General features: G+C 37.9%; 1 protein-coding gene across 23 annotated transcripts in view; it reads right to left on the bottom strand.

Moving 5' to 3' along the window:
- The window catches only part of tenm3 (teneurin transmembrane protein 3), a 1,793,546-nt gene that overhangs the window by 1,306,458 nt on the left and 467,847 nt on the right, over positions 1 to 19,241 (bottom strand). For 3 of the 23 annotated variants that reach the window (XM_062982692.1, XM_062982695.1, XM_062982696.1), the window contains 2 exons: positions 17,356 to 17,478; positions 10,761 to 10,828 (listed from right to left, as the gene is read on the bottom strand). The exons of 19 other annotated variants lie outside the window; for them this stretch is intronic. The gene's annotated coding sequence lies outside the window, so the exon portion shown is untranslated. The remainder of the gene's footprint in view (positions 1 to 10,760; positions 10,829 to 17,355; positions 17,479 to 19,241) is intronic. One more of the 23 variants, XM_062982693.1, reaches the window with a different exon arrangement.

Raw genomic sequence — 19,241 nt, 5'->3', positions numbered from 1 at the left:
ACTATTCCCACACAAATTCCTATGATTTATGAGGACAGTTCTCTCTCTCCTTGCAAAAAGCACTAGCAGAAGAAATGTACAGTTCAGCTCCATGACCTTGCACACGAAAATACAAAGGTGAAAGATAGGACAACACTAAAAAGGCATCAAGATTTCTTCAAGAAATATGCTAGGAATCTAGAGGTGAAAAACACAAAGGACTCAATTATCTGCAGCAACTGACTGATGTGCTTTTTCTTACTTGACATCCAAAATTAATGACCTTAATTTTGAGCTTCAAGACTGGGAGAGGGAAAACTGGCAGAAATGTTAGGATCATTAGGCGCCTTCAAAATGAACTTATACATCCCTAGAAAGATTCTTTTTATTACTTTCTCTAACCCTTCAAAAAAATCTTGATAGAATAATAAGGACTAAATTCTTTTGGAAAACTTTTATTTTTTCCCTCCCACATTGAGCAGTGTCACAACCTCGAGTGCTTTCATTAGTGGTGTCTCTAATTTTTCACAGAAACAGTCACACAGAAGGTCTGGGGAAGGATTCACTCTTAAGAAAAAGATTCCTATCTTTAATCCAACTCCTGGTGGCCTGTATATTAAAGATGCCCCTGTGTAGTAAGCCTGTATTGAAGAGATAGCATCTCTAATTTATCTAAGAAGTCTCTGGACAAAAATAAGGCTGTGGTGTGGTAATCTGCTCAGAGAAACCAGTAGCACCCCTGCAACTTCCCAAATTTACCAGTGAATTTCATTCTACAATAAATGCAGCAAGCTTCGTGGAGATACGCAAAATCCAAATAAGCTTGCAGATGTCTTAAAAGAAGCATGGCCAAACAGATGACAGAATCACAGTCTTTCTAAATATATATCTAGTAAATGGGAATCAATCAAAATGTATGGAAAATGTAATAAAATTATTCTAAATTAATCAATTTTAACTTCTGTTATAAATAAAGATGCAGAGATTTTCCCCTTAACAATGCCACTCATAAAAATGTCTTCTTACTCATTTATTCCTCCAAGGCTACACTGTGTCTCCATGTGATAATTTGGAAAGCCACAGCTGGTGGACAGTAGTAGATGTTCACAAGCATTCAAAACTGATTTCCAGCAATATCATCTCTTAAACTTCCAGAGCCCTTCATATGGTGAGTAGTAGTTTCCATATTAGTGTTGCAGTGAATGCTTTCCAGGTTTTTAGTCTCAATTTTAAAGGAATGGTCCACAGTGGACAACTCTTTTATGTGTTTGAGTGTGTATTTAGTGTTTAGCATCATGAATATGTTCTCTAGAGCTTAATATTTAACTAAATTTTAAAATAGGGTTAAATCTCAGATTAGATTAGCCTCCCCACTAACACAGAAAACACTGTTCACCACCACAGGAATCCTTCTTCATTCAACCCTATCTCATCTGCTCAATCATCCAATGAACTAACTTCTTTCTGCCTCATGCTTTCTTTTCTGTTCCTGTTCTTTTCTCATTCATGACATTAATGCAAGAAATTGAATCTTGGGAAATGAAATTTTTAATATGCAGGAATATTCCTAATTTTGCAACAGGGTTCGTAATAAGTACAATAAATGTCTATCTGCTAAGCACTTTATATTGTGAATTAAGTTGATATATAGTTAAGATATAGTAAGATGGTCAGATTTTTGTGTAAGGATGTAAAGAATAAACAGAAATCTTTTTGAATGTCAAGAAACCTTAACGAGAAGAATTCTGAATTGGTGAGAATCTTTACCGTTCATGACTTATTCTGCACAAAATTTGCAAATTGCTGTTTTGTACAGAAAACAGCATTTTCTGTACAGGAAACAACATTTTTGTGGGGAATTTATATTTCACTACAGAAGTATTAATTACTGTGCAGAAAAAATGTTTTCTGTGCAGTAAAAAAGCTGATATTGGAAATTTGTTGTGTATAATTAACATAGGGTTAGGTTAAATAGAAAACAGCATTTTTCTGCACAGGAATTAACATTTCTAAATTGACATATGTTGTTTCCTGTGCAGAAAATGTGCAGAAAATGCACATTTTGTATAGAAAAAATCTCCAATTACAGCTTTTTCTGGGCAAACCCAGAAAAGGGAGCAGAAATTTGCTTTCTTAATATATCAGCTGATGGTCTAATGCCAAAATGTTTTGGAGAAAAAAATAAATACACAATTAACCAAATTTCTTAAGAGATTTTCCTGAACAGTCATAATAGAAGAACCAACCTCATCCACATACATCCCTGCCCCAACTCTCAGTACATAATTTTCCATAGGGGATTATGGAAATCATTATGCTATCATAAGATGCCTATATGTAGCCAAAAAGGGAACAGTCTGGTGTTTTTATCTAGCCCTGCTTCCTGTTTCCCATGCTGGTCCATTGGAGACCAGAAAAAAGGACAACATTATTTTGAAGATCTACAATTAAAGAATGAGGCCAGACACAGATATATGGTTCTTAATGGGCCATTTTTTTATCTAACATGCACTCCAAATCTTGAGGAGAAAAATCTAATTATTGGGGAGGAGAAACCCAAGCGGGTCAATTGCTGAAGGCCAGATGTCAACAAGATGAATATCTTGTCATCACGCTAGGCAAATAACCAGATCCTGAGTATATACCCAACTTACTAGGGTTGCGAATTCTGGCATGATCATGTGATAAGGTTTTTTTTTGGGGGGGGGGGGTTCCCTCCCCTACGACAAACAATTCCCAAAGAGGGAGACAACTGCTTATTGCCAAACACAGTCCGATACACTGTGGGGCCTACAGGGAGGCCTATGTAGCCCAGGAAGAAGGCCAGAGGCATGGCGGAGACCTAAACGCTACAGGAGTGGGGCACAACAAGGAGACCTGCATGGCCCAAAGAAAAGACTGGAGGTCACACACCCTAATATACAGGCTCACATGGTCACACAAGCCCCTGGATGCCCACTCAGTTCTGGAGTTGCTGCAGGCCCTGAAGGTGGCCATGCAGCCCAGAGGTCCACCCAACCAGCCACAACATCCTGAGAGGCCAAGTGACTTATGACTGTTGCAGCAAAGTTGGATTTAGAAACACCTGGCCTAGCACAGGACTCAAAAGGTAAGTTTCCTTTTGGTAGAAGGGAATGTTCCTTAAAAGATGCCTGTTGTTGCCAGATCCACCCTCGAAACAACCCCCACCCCCAAAAAAGAAAACCCTCCATGTACTCAGCCTTCTTGCAGGAAGGAACAAAGAGGACACAATGAGGGGCTGACTGCTTTAAATAGCCTAAACCACACCACTCATGTGGGCACAGGCTGGACTCATGTCAGCCTTATGAGATACAGGGTGGGCCTTTGTCATAAGGGCTTCAAATTGCTTACCCCATCCCCAATTAGGCTGTTTGCCTTGTCATGGGGTAGCCTTACTGTTCATTTAAAGCTACCTGAGGCATCATCAGATCCCGTGGAAGTGAACTCCATATTTAGAAGCAAAAGTTTATTTGAAATAAATAAATATAGAATCACCATTACAGCAGTTATAGTTTTAAGTCTTCATGTGAAAACAAAACAACCTATCCCTTGATAAATCTTTGTTGCTTTTATTCATTATCTCTAGCTTAGCCAGAAAGCTCTTGTCAGCAGCAAGCCCAAAACATGAGAAATTTATTCAAACTAACAAATATGAGGGAAATGACGGCACCAAATATTCTGCTACAATTCAAATATGTAATAAATAAGATTGACACAAAATGTGTTATGGTAGTTTCCCCCCTCTAAGTACATTTTGCTAACATTAGTGTTTTCGAAAAATCAACATGAAATATTCAGAGAAGAAGGTGCAAACTTTTGAAAAGTGATATGACAGTTTAAGATAGGTAAAGCCAAACAATTCAGTATCTCCTGTCCCATATCAAGGAAATGAATACACAGTGCAGTTTTTAACATATAGGAAACAATGTCTTTTTCCACACTGTGAAAATAAGTGGTGAGTGATACTGTGATCACATTTCCAATGCCTTTGAAGGCAGAAGCAGCAAAGCAACTACATCTCCTCAGTGGGAGTGATCCCTACAGAAACTACACTCTGAACAAGATGATATTCAGCCACAACAAATTCTCCCTACTTAGAAAAACAGTAATATCAAAAATTAGTCACCATTAGGGCTAACTGTAACAGGCCAGCTGCCGTATCCCATGCTGAGAATCCTGCTGAGAAAAGGGTTAAGTGGATTCTGTTGACTCACTGAAGCAGGTAGGTTTTTATGTCCCTGGGATACCAGGATAGTAGATTGGTCTGGCACACAAGCAAACATCACTAAAGTAGAATGGTTAGAGCCATTGGTTCAAAAGTTTCAGTGTTGAATTCTAGCTACTTTTTTCATAAAGCATTGTGACTAATGAAACAATGAGAATGTTTTGGGGATCAAGCTACTTTGTGCATTTGTACTACCTTAAAACTCTTTCCTACTTATGGCAATGAAGCCAAGTCAGAAATAGTTAGTAATTGGCTAGAAGACCCAAGAAGATACCAGGGATCTCCAGACATGGCAATTAAATTATTCTGACTCAAAACCTGGAAGTTGATGCTAATTAAAGTTGCCAATTTGAATCAATTAAACACTTGGTACCGTATATGCTCTCTTTTCTGCATTTGCTTGAGTGTGATGTGTATGGAGTATCTTTTTGTTAATGGAGGCTAATTTTTGGAAATACAGTGACCCCTTAGTATCTGCTGGGATTTAGTTAAAAGTGAACCTCCCCGCTCCCATGGATACCAAAATCTGAAGATTCTCAAGTCCCATTATATACAGCAATGTACTAAATGAGTGTCTAAAATGGCAAAGTCAAGATTTCCTTCTGGGAATATTTGAGGGTTTTTTTTGGGGGGGGGGGATGTTCATATTTTCAGGTTTTAAAAGGTTGAATCCAAGCATACGGTATTTGTGGATAGTGGACCAGCTAAACTGTTTCAGTAGGAAAGATGAAGTTACTGTTGTTAAAATCATTCTTTGTATATGCAAAGTTATCATTCCTCCAAAGGAATCAGATTTTTCACAGTGCAGAAAATAGATTGTCTCGAAAGAAAGTGTTGGATTGTCTCTATATAAACTGTTAAATGAATTGTGTAATACAAGTATAATGTTGACATTACTGCTATTTGATAGTAGTGACTGAATTGATGACATATGGTGGTTTTATAAATGAATTGTAATTGAGTTAATGTTATGAGACATTATAATTCTAATTGTTGGTTTGTAACCCTCATTAGCCCTATTTAGCAGGGGATAGTACTCAGATACCTTGGGAATTAGCAATCTAAATTCTCTGGAAAGCACGAGATCAGAGAAATCATTTCTTCATTAGCAATGCTTCACTAGAATTTAACCCTACTAGAAATATTAGGAATAGATTCTACAAGCATTTGGATACAAATGAAATGTGACAGTACTGAGATATGGGTTTTCCCCTCAATACAGGGTGGAAAATGTGTTATTTTTAATTCCTGTCAGCTCAGCCAATATGGACAATGATAAGGATCACATTTCCTAAAAATCCAAAACATCTGAAGGAACATAGCCTCCTAATCTCAGTCCTTACTAAAGGAGATGGGTGGATAGCTGATTTCTCCAGAATTCTAGGGTGGGTAGAGAAGAAATGAAGTGACATTAAGAAATGTAGCAAAAGCACTTGGGGTATAATGAAAAACCTGAAAAATAATATTAATAAGACTTTAGGGGAAAGCCATAAATATAACCATAATACATACAAGTTCATGATTCAAATAGAGTGGAAGAAAAAGAAGAAACCAAAAAATTACATGCTGGATATTGATCACACACCATGCAGGGAATGTACTCATAGGCATTGGTACACAAAAGAAGGAAAAGATAGCTGAACCAGACAGAGGATATTTAAGGTCCACCTGCTCTCTTCACATTCTCTTTTATTGGATAAACTCAAGAATATGCAATAACATAATGGCAGGAAATATTTTCCATCTTTGGTTTGCAGTTTGTGTTTGTGAATGACAATGGATAGCAGGCAGATGTGTTGAGTGTCCTTCATGCATATTTGGTTGATTAAGCATGCTATTGCTGGGCTGGCAGAGGACTTTTCATTGCTTCTGGTTTGTGGTATTTGGAGTGCAGAAGCAGCCAGCAGGTAAATATAATGAGAAGCTTTGCAGCATGCTTTCCTACTCCCTGAGTTTCAGTTCTGGGGATGGGTGGTGATGGACTGAAAGGTGGATGATTGCTTCATGTTAGTTTCAGAGTGACAAGTGTTCTTTTTTGGCTTTTCATTTGGCAGGGGGTCTGGGGAGTGAAAGAATAGTGAAAAACATTTTACTGATGTTTATAGCAAAGCATTCAGTATTACTACCATACAGAACAGGGTAAACTTCATTTGTGGATCCTGGGAGGTGGTTGGGCCATGGTTGGCCTCACTAACCTTAGCAGGTCATTAGATATCAAGCTCTCCTAACTGGTTAGTTGTTGGGAGAACCCACTAGGCCCAATTGGCTTATTGTATTTTTATTTGTAATTTTTAAAATAAATGATGCCTCCTGATACCAAGAAAGAGGCAAATAACATTTTCCCTGTCTACAAACTTGCTTAAAAACATCTAAGAACCTGTTAATGACTTAGAATATTGTCTGATGAGCAACAGTGTATTACGAATCATACTCCTGGAGTAGATGGCGATGTAATCCAACCTAGGAACTAGCTCATGCAATGCTCATACATGAATAAGAATATAATTTCTTCACACTCAACAGTAAAAAATGCATAAACCAGATCTAAAAAAATCATTAATACTCTAATTTAGTTGCTAATTCACTAAAAAAAAAACAATATAGGTTGATCTTTAAACTGTTCTACCATATTGAGAGTTGCATGTTTAAATTGCAGGCAAGCTCACGGTTCAATGCTATGTAGATTGTTATTGCCCTCATGCTTAGTGCACAAACAATGTATCAAAAGGTTTTTCTCAATTAGTACCCAATGGTATCTGCCCTCATTAGGCTTGTTTTCCTAATTCTCCATCCCTTGTGAATCTTTTGTAATAATTTACCATTCTAATTTAAATAGCTTTACAAATTTAACACATATACTCTCTACGGCTCATTTCCTCACCTTACTTTTAAAACTTCTAATGAATTTTCCCAACATGCAATTTTATACTGTCTATCATGATTTGAATTAAATATTATTGAGGGTGTTCATTATTGGATATGAAATATAATTAAAGTGATGGGCAACATTAACTATCATAGTAGACAGCCAATTCTCATGAAATTCTTAATTTCCAGTCCTGTTCATAGATGATATTATGAAAACTCATCATAAAGGCTATAGGTAAAATGAGTACTGCTGGTGCTAGCATAAAGAATTAAGGCTGTTATTTAACTGGTTTTGAAACTTAACAGTGTGATAGCCAAGGGAAATTTCATTGGCAACATGTTGAAAAGGCTACAAATGAGATATTGCAAATATCTGAGTTTCCATATCTTAAGGGAAAATTGCAGAATAATCACAGGATTTCTCAAACTTATACCTGCTCATAAATTCTACAAGCTAGCTGGAATCCCCCCCCCCATGATGTGCAATGGGAAGTTGCTGCTAACTTAGAGAGAAATAAGGTTGAACACTGTGAAAGCCATCCACTGCAGCTAAACCAGGAAATTCCAATTGGATGCTCCCCTCCCCCACGAGGGTCATCCGGGGCAAACCAAGAATGGGCAACTTGGAAGTCCCTGAACAAACTCAGAGGTGAAGTGGGCAGATCAAAAGACAACCTGGCAAAATAGCCCTACCTAGAAGAATCCTCCACCTTGTGCGACTGTGGAGTGGAACAGACAACTCCGCATCTGTATGCTTGCCCACAACGTCCTGTCTCATGTATAGAGGAAGAATTGTTTGAGGCTACAGACAATGTGGTTGCTGTTGCCCCTTTTTAGTCAAACGATATTTAGCTGCTTGTGCTCCTTCTATTTTTTATCAGTTTTATACTAATTTATGCAGTGCTTTTGATACAAAATAAATAAAGGGAAAATGACCTAAACATGGCTATAGATAATACCTTTTTGCAAAACAGATTTTAAGGGATAATGGTTTATTCCCTAATAAAAACTAGCATTTGTGTGTGTTTGCAGACTCTCGCTGAAACCTCTACAATGAACATTTCGGTTGCTAAAATGTGATTAGGTGTATACAGTAGAGTCTCACTTATCCAACATTCTGGATTATCCAACGTATTCAACGATTTCAAAATATTGTGATATGTATGCCCTTGATATGTGATTCAAATGCTTAGAAAGATTGGTATAATTGCAAAAATATACAAATCTTTCACAGTGTGGATGTGCTTTGTCACTGTGGTTAGTTTCGATTGGTCCTGAACTGGTCCAAATAGGAACTTGTTGATGAAAGACATTAAAAAACTATACTATTTTGCTTATTATCTCTGTTTGATTTACATAACAAAAAATGACATGTGTTTGTAATAAGCTGAGACTTAGGAAATTAAGTATTTATTGAAGCATGCCTTGATGTACACAGTTGTTATGTCACAGCTGTGAAATGACTGCCCTGTCAGATCTTGTAAGCTAATCAGGTTCACCCCTAGGTAGTACTTTTGGATGAGAGACTAACAATGAATACAGTTTGGTGTGGGCTATATCTCAGAGAAAAGAAGTGGGAAAATCATCTCTGAGTATTCCTTGTCTACAGAAATACTATGAAATTCATGGGTTTACCATAAGTCAGGCCTACACAACTTGTGACCCTCCAGCTGTTTTGGCCTCCAGCTCCCAAAAGCCCTAGTCAGCTTGTTCAATGGCCAGACATTCTGGAAGTTGGAGCCAAAACAGCTGGAAGGCCACAGGTTGAGCAGACCTGCCACAAGTCAATAGGTGACTTGAAGGTCCATATACATGCACACACACCAAACAATAACTAAGACAGCTATATATCATGCAGTGAATGATTCTATTTAACGCATTGTGTACAATCCAGTCACAGTATATTACATTACCCATATGCACAGTGCACCTACACTGTAGAATTAATGCAATTAATTCCACTTTAACTGCCACACCTCAATGCTATGGAATCATGGGAGATTTAGTTTGACGAAGCACCTAGACTCTTTGGCAGAGAAGGTTAAAAACCTTTTAAAATGACAACTTCTATGATTCCATGGCCACTAAAGTGGTGTCAGTTCTACAGTATAGATGTATCTCTGGTGAAGAAGGCGCCTTTTAATATTTATGCAAAAGTTTCCCTGCCCAGTTTACTGAATATATAACACTTTCTATACCACAAAGTGATGTGCCATTACAACTGAACACATGAAGCAAGGTTCTACTGAACAAAAGGCCAACTCATCTTCAACTATATGGGTCTAAGTCATGCTCTGTTCTACTCTGCAAAGAAACTATTCTGGACTTTATATATCATGTACTCCCTGCAACAACAACAAAATCTCTCTGACTACTTTAATGTGTTTGAGGAAATAGTTCTTCAGAGGCTTTATATTTCTCCATGGAATACTTCTACATATCCATGTGAGGAGATATTTCATGAAAGATAATAGGGCTAATCAGTAAAAAGATAGTGCTTGTAAGCAAGCTTATATAATTGCATTCTAAGGTGAAATTTGTACTTACATTTTCAAAATAAATGCATTGCCATACACAAGGGAAACAAAAGGGTGAGTAGGAACTAAAATCTTTATTGGAAAGAACCTTCTGCTGTAAAAGATAGTTTTTTGCTTAGATGATTTAAGAAAAAGAACTAAATAAAACTTTTAAATTCAAATGGAAGAAGAAAGTTTCTAACAATTCCAGAATGTACTGAAATCAAATGATATTGTTTCTAGTTGCATTCAGCTTTGCTGATGTATCACTCTGCACATATTCTGGGAACATCTCCTGACTGCCCTTCCCATACCATGAAGATGCTCAACACCTTACAGTCCAGACGTTTAAAATCGTTTAAGAACATTAAGACTCTTTTACTCATCAGTAATTATAAAACCTATCAGCCTGTATTTACACTTCCACCACTTTCGAAGAATAGTTATTTTTATCCAAAAACGTATTATCATTATCCCTGTGTGTCCATTTGGTTATTTATGCCAACTGATGAGCAAATATGGTTTCCCTAGAAAGCAATTAAGACCAAATGTCTAGATTTATAGGAGTGTAATTTTATGCATGTTTGTTCAGATATGTCTGTGGGATTGCAATCTCAATGTGTTACATTATTCTTTGTAACACAGAGCTAATAATAGCCTTGAAGAAAGTAATTGATTATTTACACATCACCCTGACAGGTCTTCAGCAGGCATTGAATTGCATTTTCACCAATGTATTATCACATGATTAAAATATAGTAAAATTTGATCTAAGGAAATATCTTCATTATCAGCAGAAGAAATCATGACCTTCTTTGGTTGCTTTGGTTGCAATATTCTATAAAAGATAGCCTCTATATAAGAACTTTAACCCACCATCTTGTTGTCTAGCAGTAATTGTGTTTTGGAAGTAAATGGGAACATACTAGCAACATATCAAAACAATAACAATCACACCTGTCCACAATTCTGCTTTTGTGTCCCCATCCTTTACTTTTCCTCTGCTCTCCCTGTCTTTTGATATCTTGTCTATTATCTCCTCTTCCCACTCTCCCTTCCTTTAGCTTTGCAAAATGGGTCTTTTCACCTCAAAAAAAAATGGTTACAGGTCAAAGAAGCAGACAGGAATTTTCTCTCTCTCTATTGAATACCTCTTTGCTCTGTTTTGGGGAACAGGTTTGCTGCTGATTGAGGAAAGGGAGTGGTATGGAGCAATCACCTGAAAGAGATTAAAGAGGAGGGGTGGGGGGGGAGAGAGAGGAGTGAAATTAGAAGTAACTTTGCTAAACTCTTCCTCCGGCCTTGGAATATGTTGGTGAAGTTTTCTTTTATGGAGATTTTTAAGCAGAGGCTGGGTGGCCATATGTTAGAGATGCTTTGATTGTGTGTTCTTGCATGGCTGGGGGTAGGACTCAATTGCCCTTGTCTCTTCTATGATTCTATAAGCAGTGCTATTGTGAATCATTGATGGCTTTTATTCATCAATGAAAAGGTGTGCTCAACCAACAATTTAAATGCAAAGCAGCAATGTTATGTAATAAGTACCAGCTACAACACTAGTATCCTCTTCATTATACTGAAATTTGTTAGCACAGCCCTCCAGTAGGCACAGGATGCAAAAAATGGCCACTGCTCTTTCTGCACAGTAGCCCACCCCTGCTTTATTGGAACTTCTGCAGTTTAACAACCTTGTACTGGGACATGAGTTTCCACTCAGTGCCTGAAACTCACTGGATATTTGAGTCAGCCACTCCCTTTTCCTAACTTATAATATAGGCTTAAAGGTAAAGGTAAATGTTTCCCCTGACGTTAAGTCCAGTCATGACCGACTCTGAGGTTTGGTGCTCATCTCCATTTCTAAGCCGAAGAGCCGGCGTTGTCCATAGACATCTCCAGGTCATGTGGCTCGCATGACTGCATAGAGCACTGTTACCTTCCTGCCGGAGCGGTACCTATTGATCTACTCACATTTGCATGTTTTCGTACTGCTAGGTTGCCAGGAGCTGGGGCTAACAGCGGGCACTCATTCCGCTCCCAGGATTTGAACCTGGGACCTTTCAGTCTGCAAGTTCAGCAGCTCAGCGCTTTAACACAGTTCACCACCAGGGCTCCCAATATAGGCTTATTGTAAGGTTAAAAAGAGAGACAGAGCTATATGTCCAAACTGCAGTATTTATTTATTTCGTGTCAAAAGCATTGGTACAGCAAATACATTACAAATAATGGAAATAAAATAAAAAAGAAAAGAAATCACAAGCAACTAAATAGTTTTGGACCAAAAGCGGGCAACAGCAACCACATTGTCTGTAGCTTTAAACAACTCCTCCTCCGTACATGAGGCAGGGCATTGTGGGCAAGCATACATATGCTGAGTTGTTTGTTCAGCTCCACAGTTACACAAGGTGGAGGATTCCTCCAGGTAGTGCCACCTTGCCAAGTTGTCTTTTGATCTGCCCACTCCACTTCTGAGTCTGTTCAGGGACTTCCAAGTTGCCCATTCCTGGTTTGCCCCTGGAGGAAGACCCTCTTGGGGGGCCATCCAGTTAGAATTGCCAGGTTTAGCTGCCTAGAGGGACACCCTTGCTGTTGCTGGAGGAACATCAAGAGGAGTGGTGGTTCTCATGAAGCCCTTCCTTGATTTGAGTCTGGTGGGAGGAGGGTGATAGCCATGCAGTGGGTGGCTTTCACAATGTTCGACCTTTTTTCTCTCACCGTTAGCAGCAACTTCCCGTCGCACGTCAGGAGGGGCAATGCCAGCTAACTTGTAGAGTTTATCAACAGGTGTAGGTTTAAGGCATCCCGTGATGATTTTGCATGTTTCATTCAGTGCTATGTCCACCTGCTTTGCATGGGCAGACTTGTGCCAAACAGGACAGGCATACTCTGCAGTTGAGAAAGACGGGGCCAGGGCTGATGTTCTTACTACTTGTGGGTCTGCACCCCATGCGCTGCCAGTCAGTTTCCGCAGGATGTTATTGCGTGCAGCTACTTTGTGCTTGGTGTTCATGCAGTGTTTCCTATATGTTAGTGTTCGGTCTAAGGTGACACCAAGGTATTTAGGATGGAAACAGTGTTCGAGCTCTTGGCCTTCCCAAGTAACTTCCAGTTTCCTGTTGGCTTCACGGTTACGTAGGTGGAAAGCACACACTTGTGTCTTGGCAGGGTTAGGCTTCAGGTGGTTCTCTTTGTAGTAGCTGGAGAGATCTTTCAAGGCATTGGTGAGTTGCTTTTCAACTGTTTCAAAATCTTTTGCTTGTGTTGTAAGGCCAAGGTCATCAGTATATATAAAGCAGTATATAAACTGCAGTATATCCAACCAGCATACTAACTGATCCCCAAGAATTCTCTAAAAGTGTTGATCATTGGTGACCAAATTCTAAGTGTTTATCATTGCATGGTTCTGGATGCTTCAGTAATTTAAATCCCAGAAGGGCCTGGTGCTGCTGAATGGACTCTGTATCACATATGATTAATGTTATTTTCTTCTTCTTAGAATAACTTTGAGTGCAAATGGAAACTGCCCCGTGTTGCAGTGGAAAGTGATGGTATATACTTGAGTTAGAAAAACTAGTTACAATTGGTGGCACATAATTGGGAACTTGCTATTTATTTTCTAACTTGGACTGACCAGTATTTTCACAATTTGGCACGTATTCTATGTATAATTTACACTTGGTAGTTTTGCACAGAAAATGCTGTTTTCTGTTTTAAATTCTAGTGGGCTATATTTTAAACTAGAAAAGGGGTTTCAAAGAACCTCATCTTTCCTACAGTCCTGTGTGCTGACTAAAATCAAGCTATGGATGTTTCCCAGTTGGGTTTTGAGGTCAGATGGACTACTGTGATAAGGAAGAAGGATTATACACATCCTGGTTTGTTGGATTCTGCCAGTCCATCAACTAAGGGCACATCCAGACAGCCCCTTTAATGGGGGACTTCCCAAAACAAAAAGAGGACTGTCTAGATGACGTCCGTGAAAAACAGGAATTAATTTGATAGTGGATCTATTTTGTGCCTGTCTTGGAGTCCAGATAGCAATCCCATGATTTTCCAGGCCAAATTAGCATGGAAAATCACAAGGACAACAACCCCCTCTCCAAAAGCCCCCCAACCCCCTTTTAAAGGTAAAATAACTTACCAGGGCTCCATTGCAGTGGTTCTGCAGCTCTCCTGGTATGTTGAAATGATGTGTCAGGAGAGCGGGGGGGGGGGGGGGGGGGGGGAGGAAAACTGCTATTTTTGTGATGTGTATGACAATTTAAAAGGACATTTAAAAAACTAACAAACAATTAAATGTGTTCTTATTTCTGGCTGCCCAAAATATAAGCAAAAGAATTTCACATTCATAAATGTAAAACACAAAAGGCCTCACATTGTAGGATTTTACAGTTATTTTCTTCAATTTTAACATTATCTTCACTGCAATAAAAAGGCCCAGTTTTGCCACTTAGAATTGTTAGGCAACAGTTCTGATTTCCAGGAGGTGTGTATATATAGGTCACTTTAACTGCTATACGCTATAATTAATGGCAATATGGACAGACTTTTGTCAGTCATGTAACATAGTGCTATTTTTATGAGTAGGTATTTGCAGTACTGATTTTCTCAGAATGCAGCACTCTTGCCTGACAGCTTAGGCAAGAACTCCCTTCATGCCTAGGATAATTTCAGTTTTGAATTCATCATGATGTGATGGGCCCCTATCGTCTTAGACAGTACATGTCTCTAAGAGGTAAGGTCTTATCACATCACCCTGTATGTTCCACTGGTTTTTTTTTTATCAGAAGCCTGTGAGTCTGGCCAGCTCAGTAGGATGTCCTCACATTGACTGTAGAAGTAAAGCAATCCGGGGAGAGGGGTGAGCTCCTGCTGTTAGCTCCAGCGTCTGCCAACCTAGCAGTTCAAAAACATGCAAATATGGGAGATCAATAGGTACCACTTTGGGGGGAAGGTAATGGTGCTCCATGCAGTCATGCCAGCCACATGACTTTGGAGGCATCTACAGACACCATTGGCTCTTCAGCTTAAAAATGGAGATGAGCACTAACCCCTTGAGTCAGACATGACTAGACGTAACGTAAAGGCGAAACCTTTATCTTTACCTTAGTATATATACAGATATACATTTCTGCTCATATGACTTCTGAAACAATTTTTTCCTATAGACAGTTTGCCATCTTACAGTATTGAGAGAAACATTTAGCATTTTGTGTACCTCATTCCCTCTTTAAATCTTCTTTCCTTTCTCTTTATTTTCCAGAACATTTTCCTCTGAGTAGGAATAGGAATCACTCCTCTATTCTTTTTGATTGGTTAATTTATTTTTACTTAGTTTTTAAAGTAAATTTACTATACACAAGTAAGACACACACACACAAAAACAAAAAATTAATAATACAATAACTAACAAAAACTATACATTAAGAACATCCTACCACACCCTTTTCCTCCTTCCCCACACCTGTGAATCCATCACCTATGACTTCTGTCACTACTCCTTGTGAATCTTATATCTGCTTTAATAAATTCTCATTGCAGATACCTGAACATCTACATTTGTCTTTCTTTCCAAATATCCAAATGCCAGCCTTCATTTTTTTGGTGAACTCTTTATTATTTCCTCCCCAAATACCATTGGATAGCTTGGCCATTTGAATATAGTCTAATAGTTTTTCTCTCCATTCCTTTATAAGTAGTTCTTTTTCCCCTTCCAAGATTTCTGCAACACAACTAGATTGACATATTTCTTCATCTCCTTAGCTCTCTAAATAGCCCTTTGGTGAGATTTATCTATTTTAGCTAACATCTCTGGGGTTATGTAACTTTTATAAAATATTTTATACATATTTTCTCTCATAGATACTGCTATTGAATTTTTTTTCCATAGATGTTCCCAATTTTGCAAGTCAATATTTTTCTCTAGATCTTTAGCCCACAAAATCATAGCTGTTTTTATTTGGTTATCCTCTAAATTGATCTCTAGAATATATTTATATAATCTGGAAAATAAGCCCTTTTTCCCCTTCTCAAAGATGCTCTTCAACCTTGATTTTCTTTTGGAGAACCCTGCATTAGCATCTTTCATAAATCAGTCATCTAATTGATGATAATGAAACGAATCATTTATCCTTAATTCTTCTCCTAATTTTAATTTCCATTGATCTTTTTCTTTAATTAGGTACTCTCTTTAAGTCTGTATTTCCTCACTGAATGTTGGTCTTAGTACTGCTTCCAAAGGATGCAGCCATAGAGGGGTTTTAGGTTCCATGCCCTCCTTGTATCTCTTTCAGATTGCTAGGAAGTTGACTTTTATTGTATATCCATTAAATTCAATATTATTAATTATATTATTTACTCTCTGTCTATTAAATTCCTTATTTACCTTATCTTTTTCATACCATAATTAGGCATGCCATCCAAATCTGAAATTAAAACCCCTCCAAATTAAGTAAAACACAATTCTCTAGTCTAACCCAATCATTTAGCCAGTTAAATCCACATGACTTTAGTGACAGAGCTATGCCCTCCTTTCTTCTTCAGGCCCCCTACAATAGAATATTGATTGTTTAGTTGTTTGGAAAACTTGTGCCAACTCCTATTGGCAAAATATTGTACACTTGCTTTCTTCCCAGAATAATTCAGTGGTACAGAACTGGAGCCACTAATTGTAGGTCATTAATGAACATATAAATTGAAAACAGCACTTATATTGTTTTTGCATATTCTCCAAATAAGTGCACATTGTGGTTTGCGTGTGTTTAATAGCAGCAGACAGACATACGTAGCATTCAGCTGTGCTTGGCATATGTGGAAAAGGTAAGGACAAAGAGTAAATAATATGATTAAGAATATTGCTAAAGAGTTATGCATTTTTCACTCAGCTGTACCACCACAAGTATTCATGATATGAGGAATAGAACAGCAGAGGAATCTAAGTGTAGGTAGACTATAGGAAGTTATATTAGTACTGATTTACAGGAATATAAACTGTCTCCTTGTATATCTTTCTCCCAGAATATAGTGCCTTCATGGCTAGTTAAAACTGAAGTACTGAGGTTTCCCTTGAGGTGAGCGTGACACTACAGAGCATAGCTTTACCAGCAATGAATCAGTGTGCTGAATGTTTCACATAGTAACTGCCTTCACTAGTTTGACTATTAGAATTATTTTTAAATCTTCAATCCATGCTATATTATGATCTGATTCTTTAAGTCGTAAGTGAAACACATACCTCCAAGTGCAGCTGGTTAGGGCCTCTAATTGGTGTGCTGATAATTGGCCTACCACTTGGCACGAAGCCAGTATTATTAGAGACATTCTTCAATTTCTTTCCCACTGTGGAAACTGTTCAGTGTTCACATAACTTCAGTGATAGAGCTATACCTTTCTTATGTGATTATACAGCAATCATTCATGTTGTAAATGCTCTCCACATTACTAATACTTGACCATTCTCTTCGAGTAATGAAAGAACTTTTGTATATTAATGCCTTCAGCACAATATTCTATCCTTTCAAAACAAGCTCCATGACTGTTAAATGAGATTGCTGATGATTCCTCTACTTTCTAGACATTTTGCATTTTAGAGCTAGTTATCAATTCCCATTGGGAGGTCATGCCAACAGACCTATGCAGTCATGGCACTTAAGAGGTCCAACCTGTTATTGCAGCTGCTCAGGAAATTGGCACTTCAGCTAATTTAGTAGGAAAGCAGACTGGTTTGCCAAGTTAAGAATTAAGATTTACCTTGCTCCGTCTTGTCTTTTTCTTGTGGATCATTTGCTCATTCCACCCTGTGTGAATGTGGCTTTAATCCTGCTCAATTTGGAACACATCCATTCAGAATGGATACTTCTACCATGGCTGTTTCTGTGGGTTCAGGAAAAGTCAAATATATTAGCATGTGGAAATACTCTACATTTAAGGTCTGTATATTCCTATATATACATGAGATAGGGTTGTTTTGTGATGTTTTCTCTGGGATTGGTTTTGGTCCATGAGTATTTTCTCATCACCTGGGTTGATTAGCAAGGTTTTTGTTCAGGTCTCCATCTGAAGATATTTCGTCATCTTCTGGGGGAAGCACCAAGTTTGATTTAGAAAGACTAGACTTTATTGATTAGTTGAGGGAAAAGAGAAGGTACTTGTGTGAAAATATCCTTGGGAAGCTTCACTCTGTCATGTATGATTGGTATGTTAGATCCAATGTATGTGTGCATCTTGCATACTTCGGTCTGAAATGGTGCAATCAAAACTTTAGGAATGGGATATTAGCTACAAGAAGTTAGACAAGGTGCACTAGCACATGAACAGCAAGGTTACACTATTGTTGTTTCTCAGCATAGAGCTTATATTGCTCATAGTAAAATTGCCCTATCTAATGAATACCTTTTAGGCATCCCATGATAAAGAAGAGGCACTCTCATTTTGAGTGTGCATTGTTTTTGAACAGACATTGTTTATCCACATCTATTGTATCCTGTGCATCCAAATGAGGAATTAGTTATGGCAGGAAAGAGGGAAACCTTTGAACTGAGGGATATTACCCTCAAATTGTGGGGATGCACTGTTGAATTTTACCACAGCTAACTTTGTTAGATTTTGAATGTTGGTTTAAGCTAAATATAGATGAGCACATGCTGAAATCTAAGTTTGTTGTCTTATTTTAATTCATTGGGAAGGGGCAGAAGAATCAAATAAAGCTGGTGTTAATATCAAAAACGAGTTTCAGATTGTGTGTATACATGTGTCTTTTTTAGTAAAAAAAAGTGTGTGTATGTCTGTCTATCCATCTATCGATTGACAGATGGATAGACAGACAGACAGTCTTCTCCCATATGTTCTTTCTTCTCCATGGTATCTTTGAGTTTTCAATAACTATTCAGACAGATTAATACCTCTTTCCTATGTGTCACTCTGAATGAGGTTCTGGATGGGTAAACACACAAATTAGTAAAATATAACTTTTCCTTTCCTGAAATTAAATGCAGAGTATTGGTATGGTGACAGTGCTGAGAGTTTAAGATTAAAAGAGATCCTCATACAGCATTGTCATCTGTAATTCTGCACTGGGGATTAGCAATTGATCATTTCCAATGTATTAAAATTGATGTTCATGCACTAAACTAGAGCTATTTCAGATACTACTAACCAGAGAAGATAAGTAGAATACCTAGAGGCCTACGTAGCTAGCTGGACTATAGAGTAATAATTCTATAATTTGCATTAATTCTAGAATCAGTATTATATATTATTGAAACATAGTAAGTAAGTAAGTAAGTAAACTTTTATTACGGTCAATGACCCGGTATCAGAGCCCCCGTAACAGCTTAAGGACTAAAGCATCCTTGTATTTCTTATCTGGATTACTATGCAATTCAGTATCATCAAAACAAGAATATTAGTCTTTTTTGCTATGGTCTTAAAGAGACCTTTACTCCTTTCTTCTGCTGATTTGGTCATTGTCTTGATGTGAATCTTCCTCAAAAGAGAGAAAAAGTAGAAGGATAAGAATATAGTGGCTTCAGTCATTAGTGCTAGTCTATAAAAACACTGTTGCAACATATCATAAACCTAGCCTACAAGGTCAAACGTGATTACAACCATTACCTTCAAGTAAATATTAAGAAAGA

Source organism: Anolis carolinensis, chromosome 5 (assembly GCF_035594765.1).
Source record: "Anolis carolinensis isolate JA03-04 chromosome 5, rAnoCar3.1.pri, whole genome shotgun sequence".
NCBI lineage: Eukaryota > Metazoa > Chordata > Lepidosauria > Squamata > Dactyloidae > Anolis > Anolis carolinensis.
This window is presented reverse-complemented; position numbering and strand designations above follow the sequence as displayed.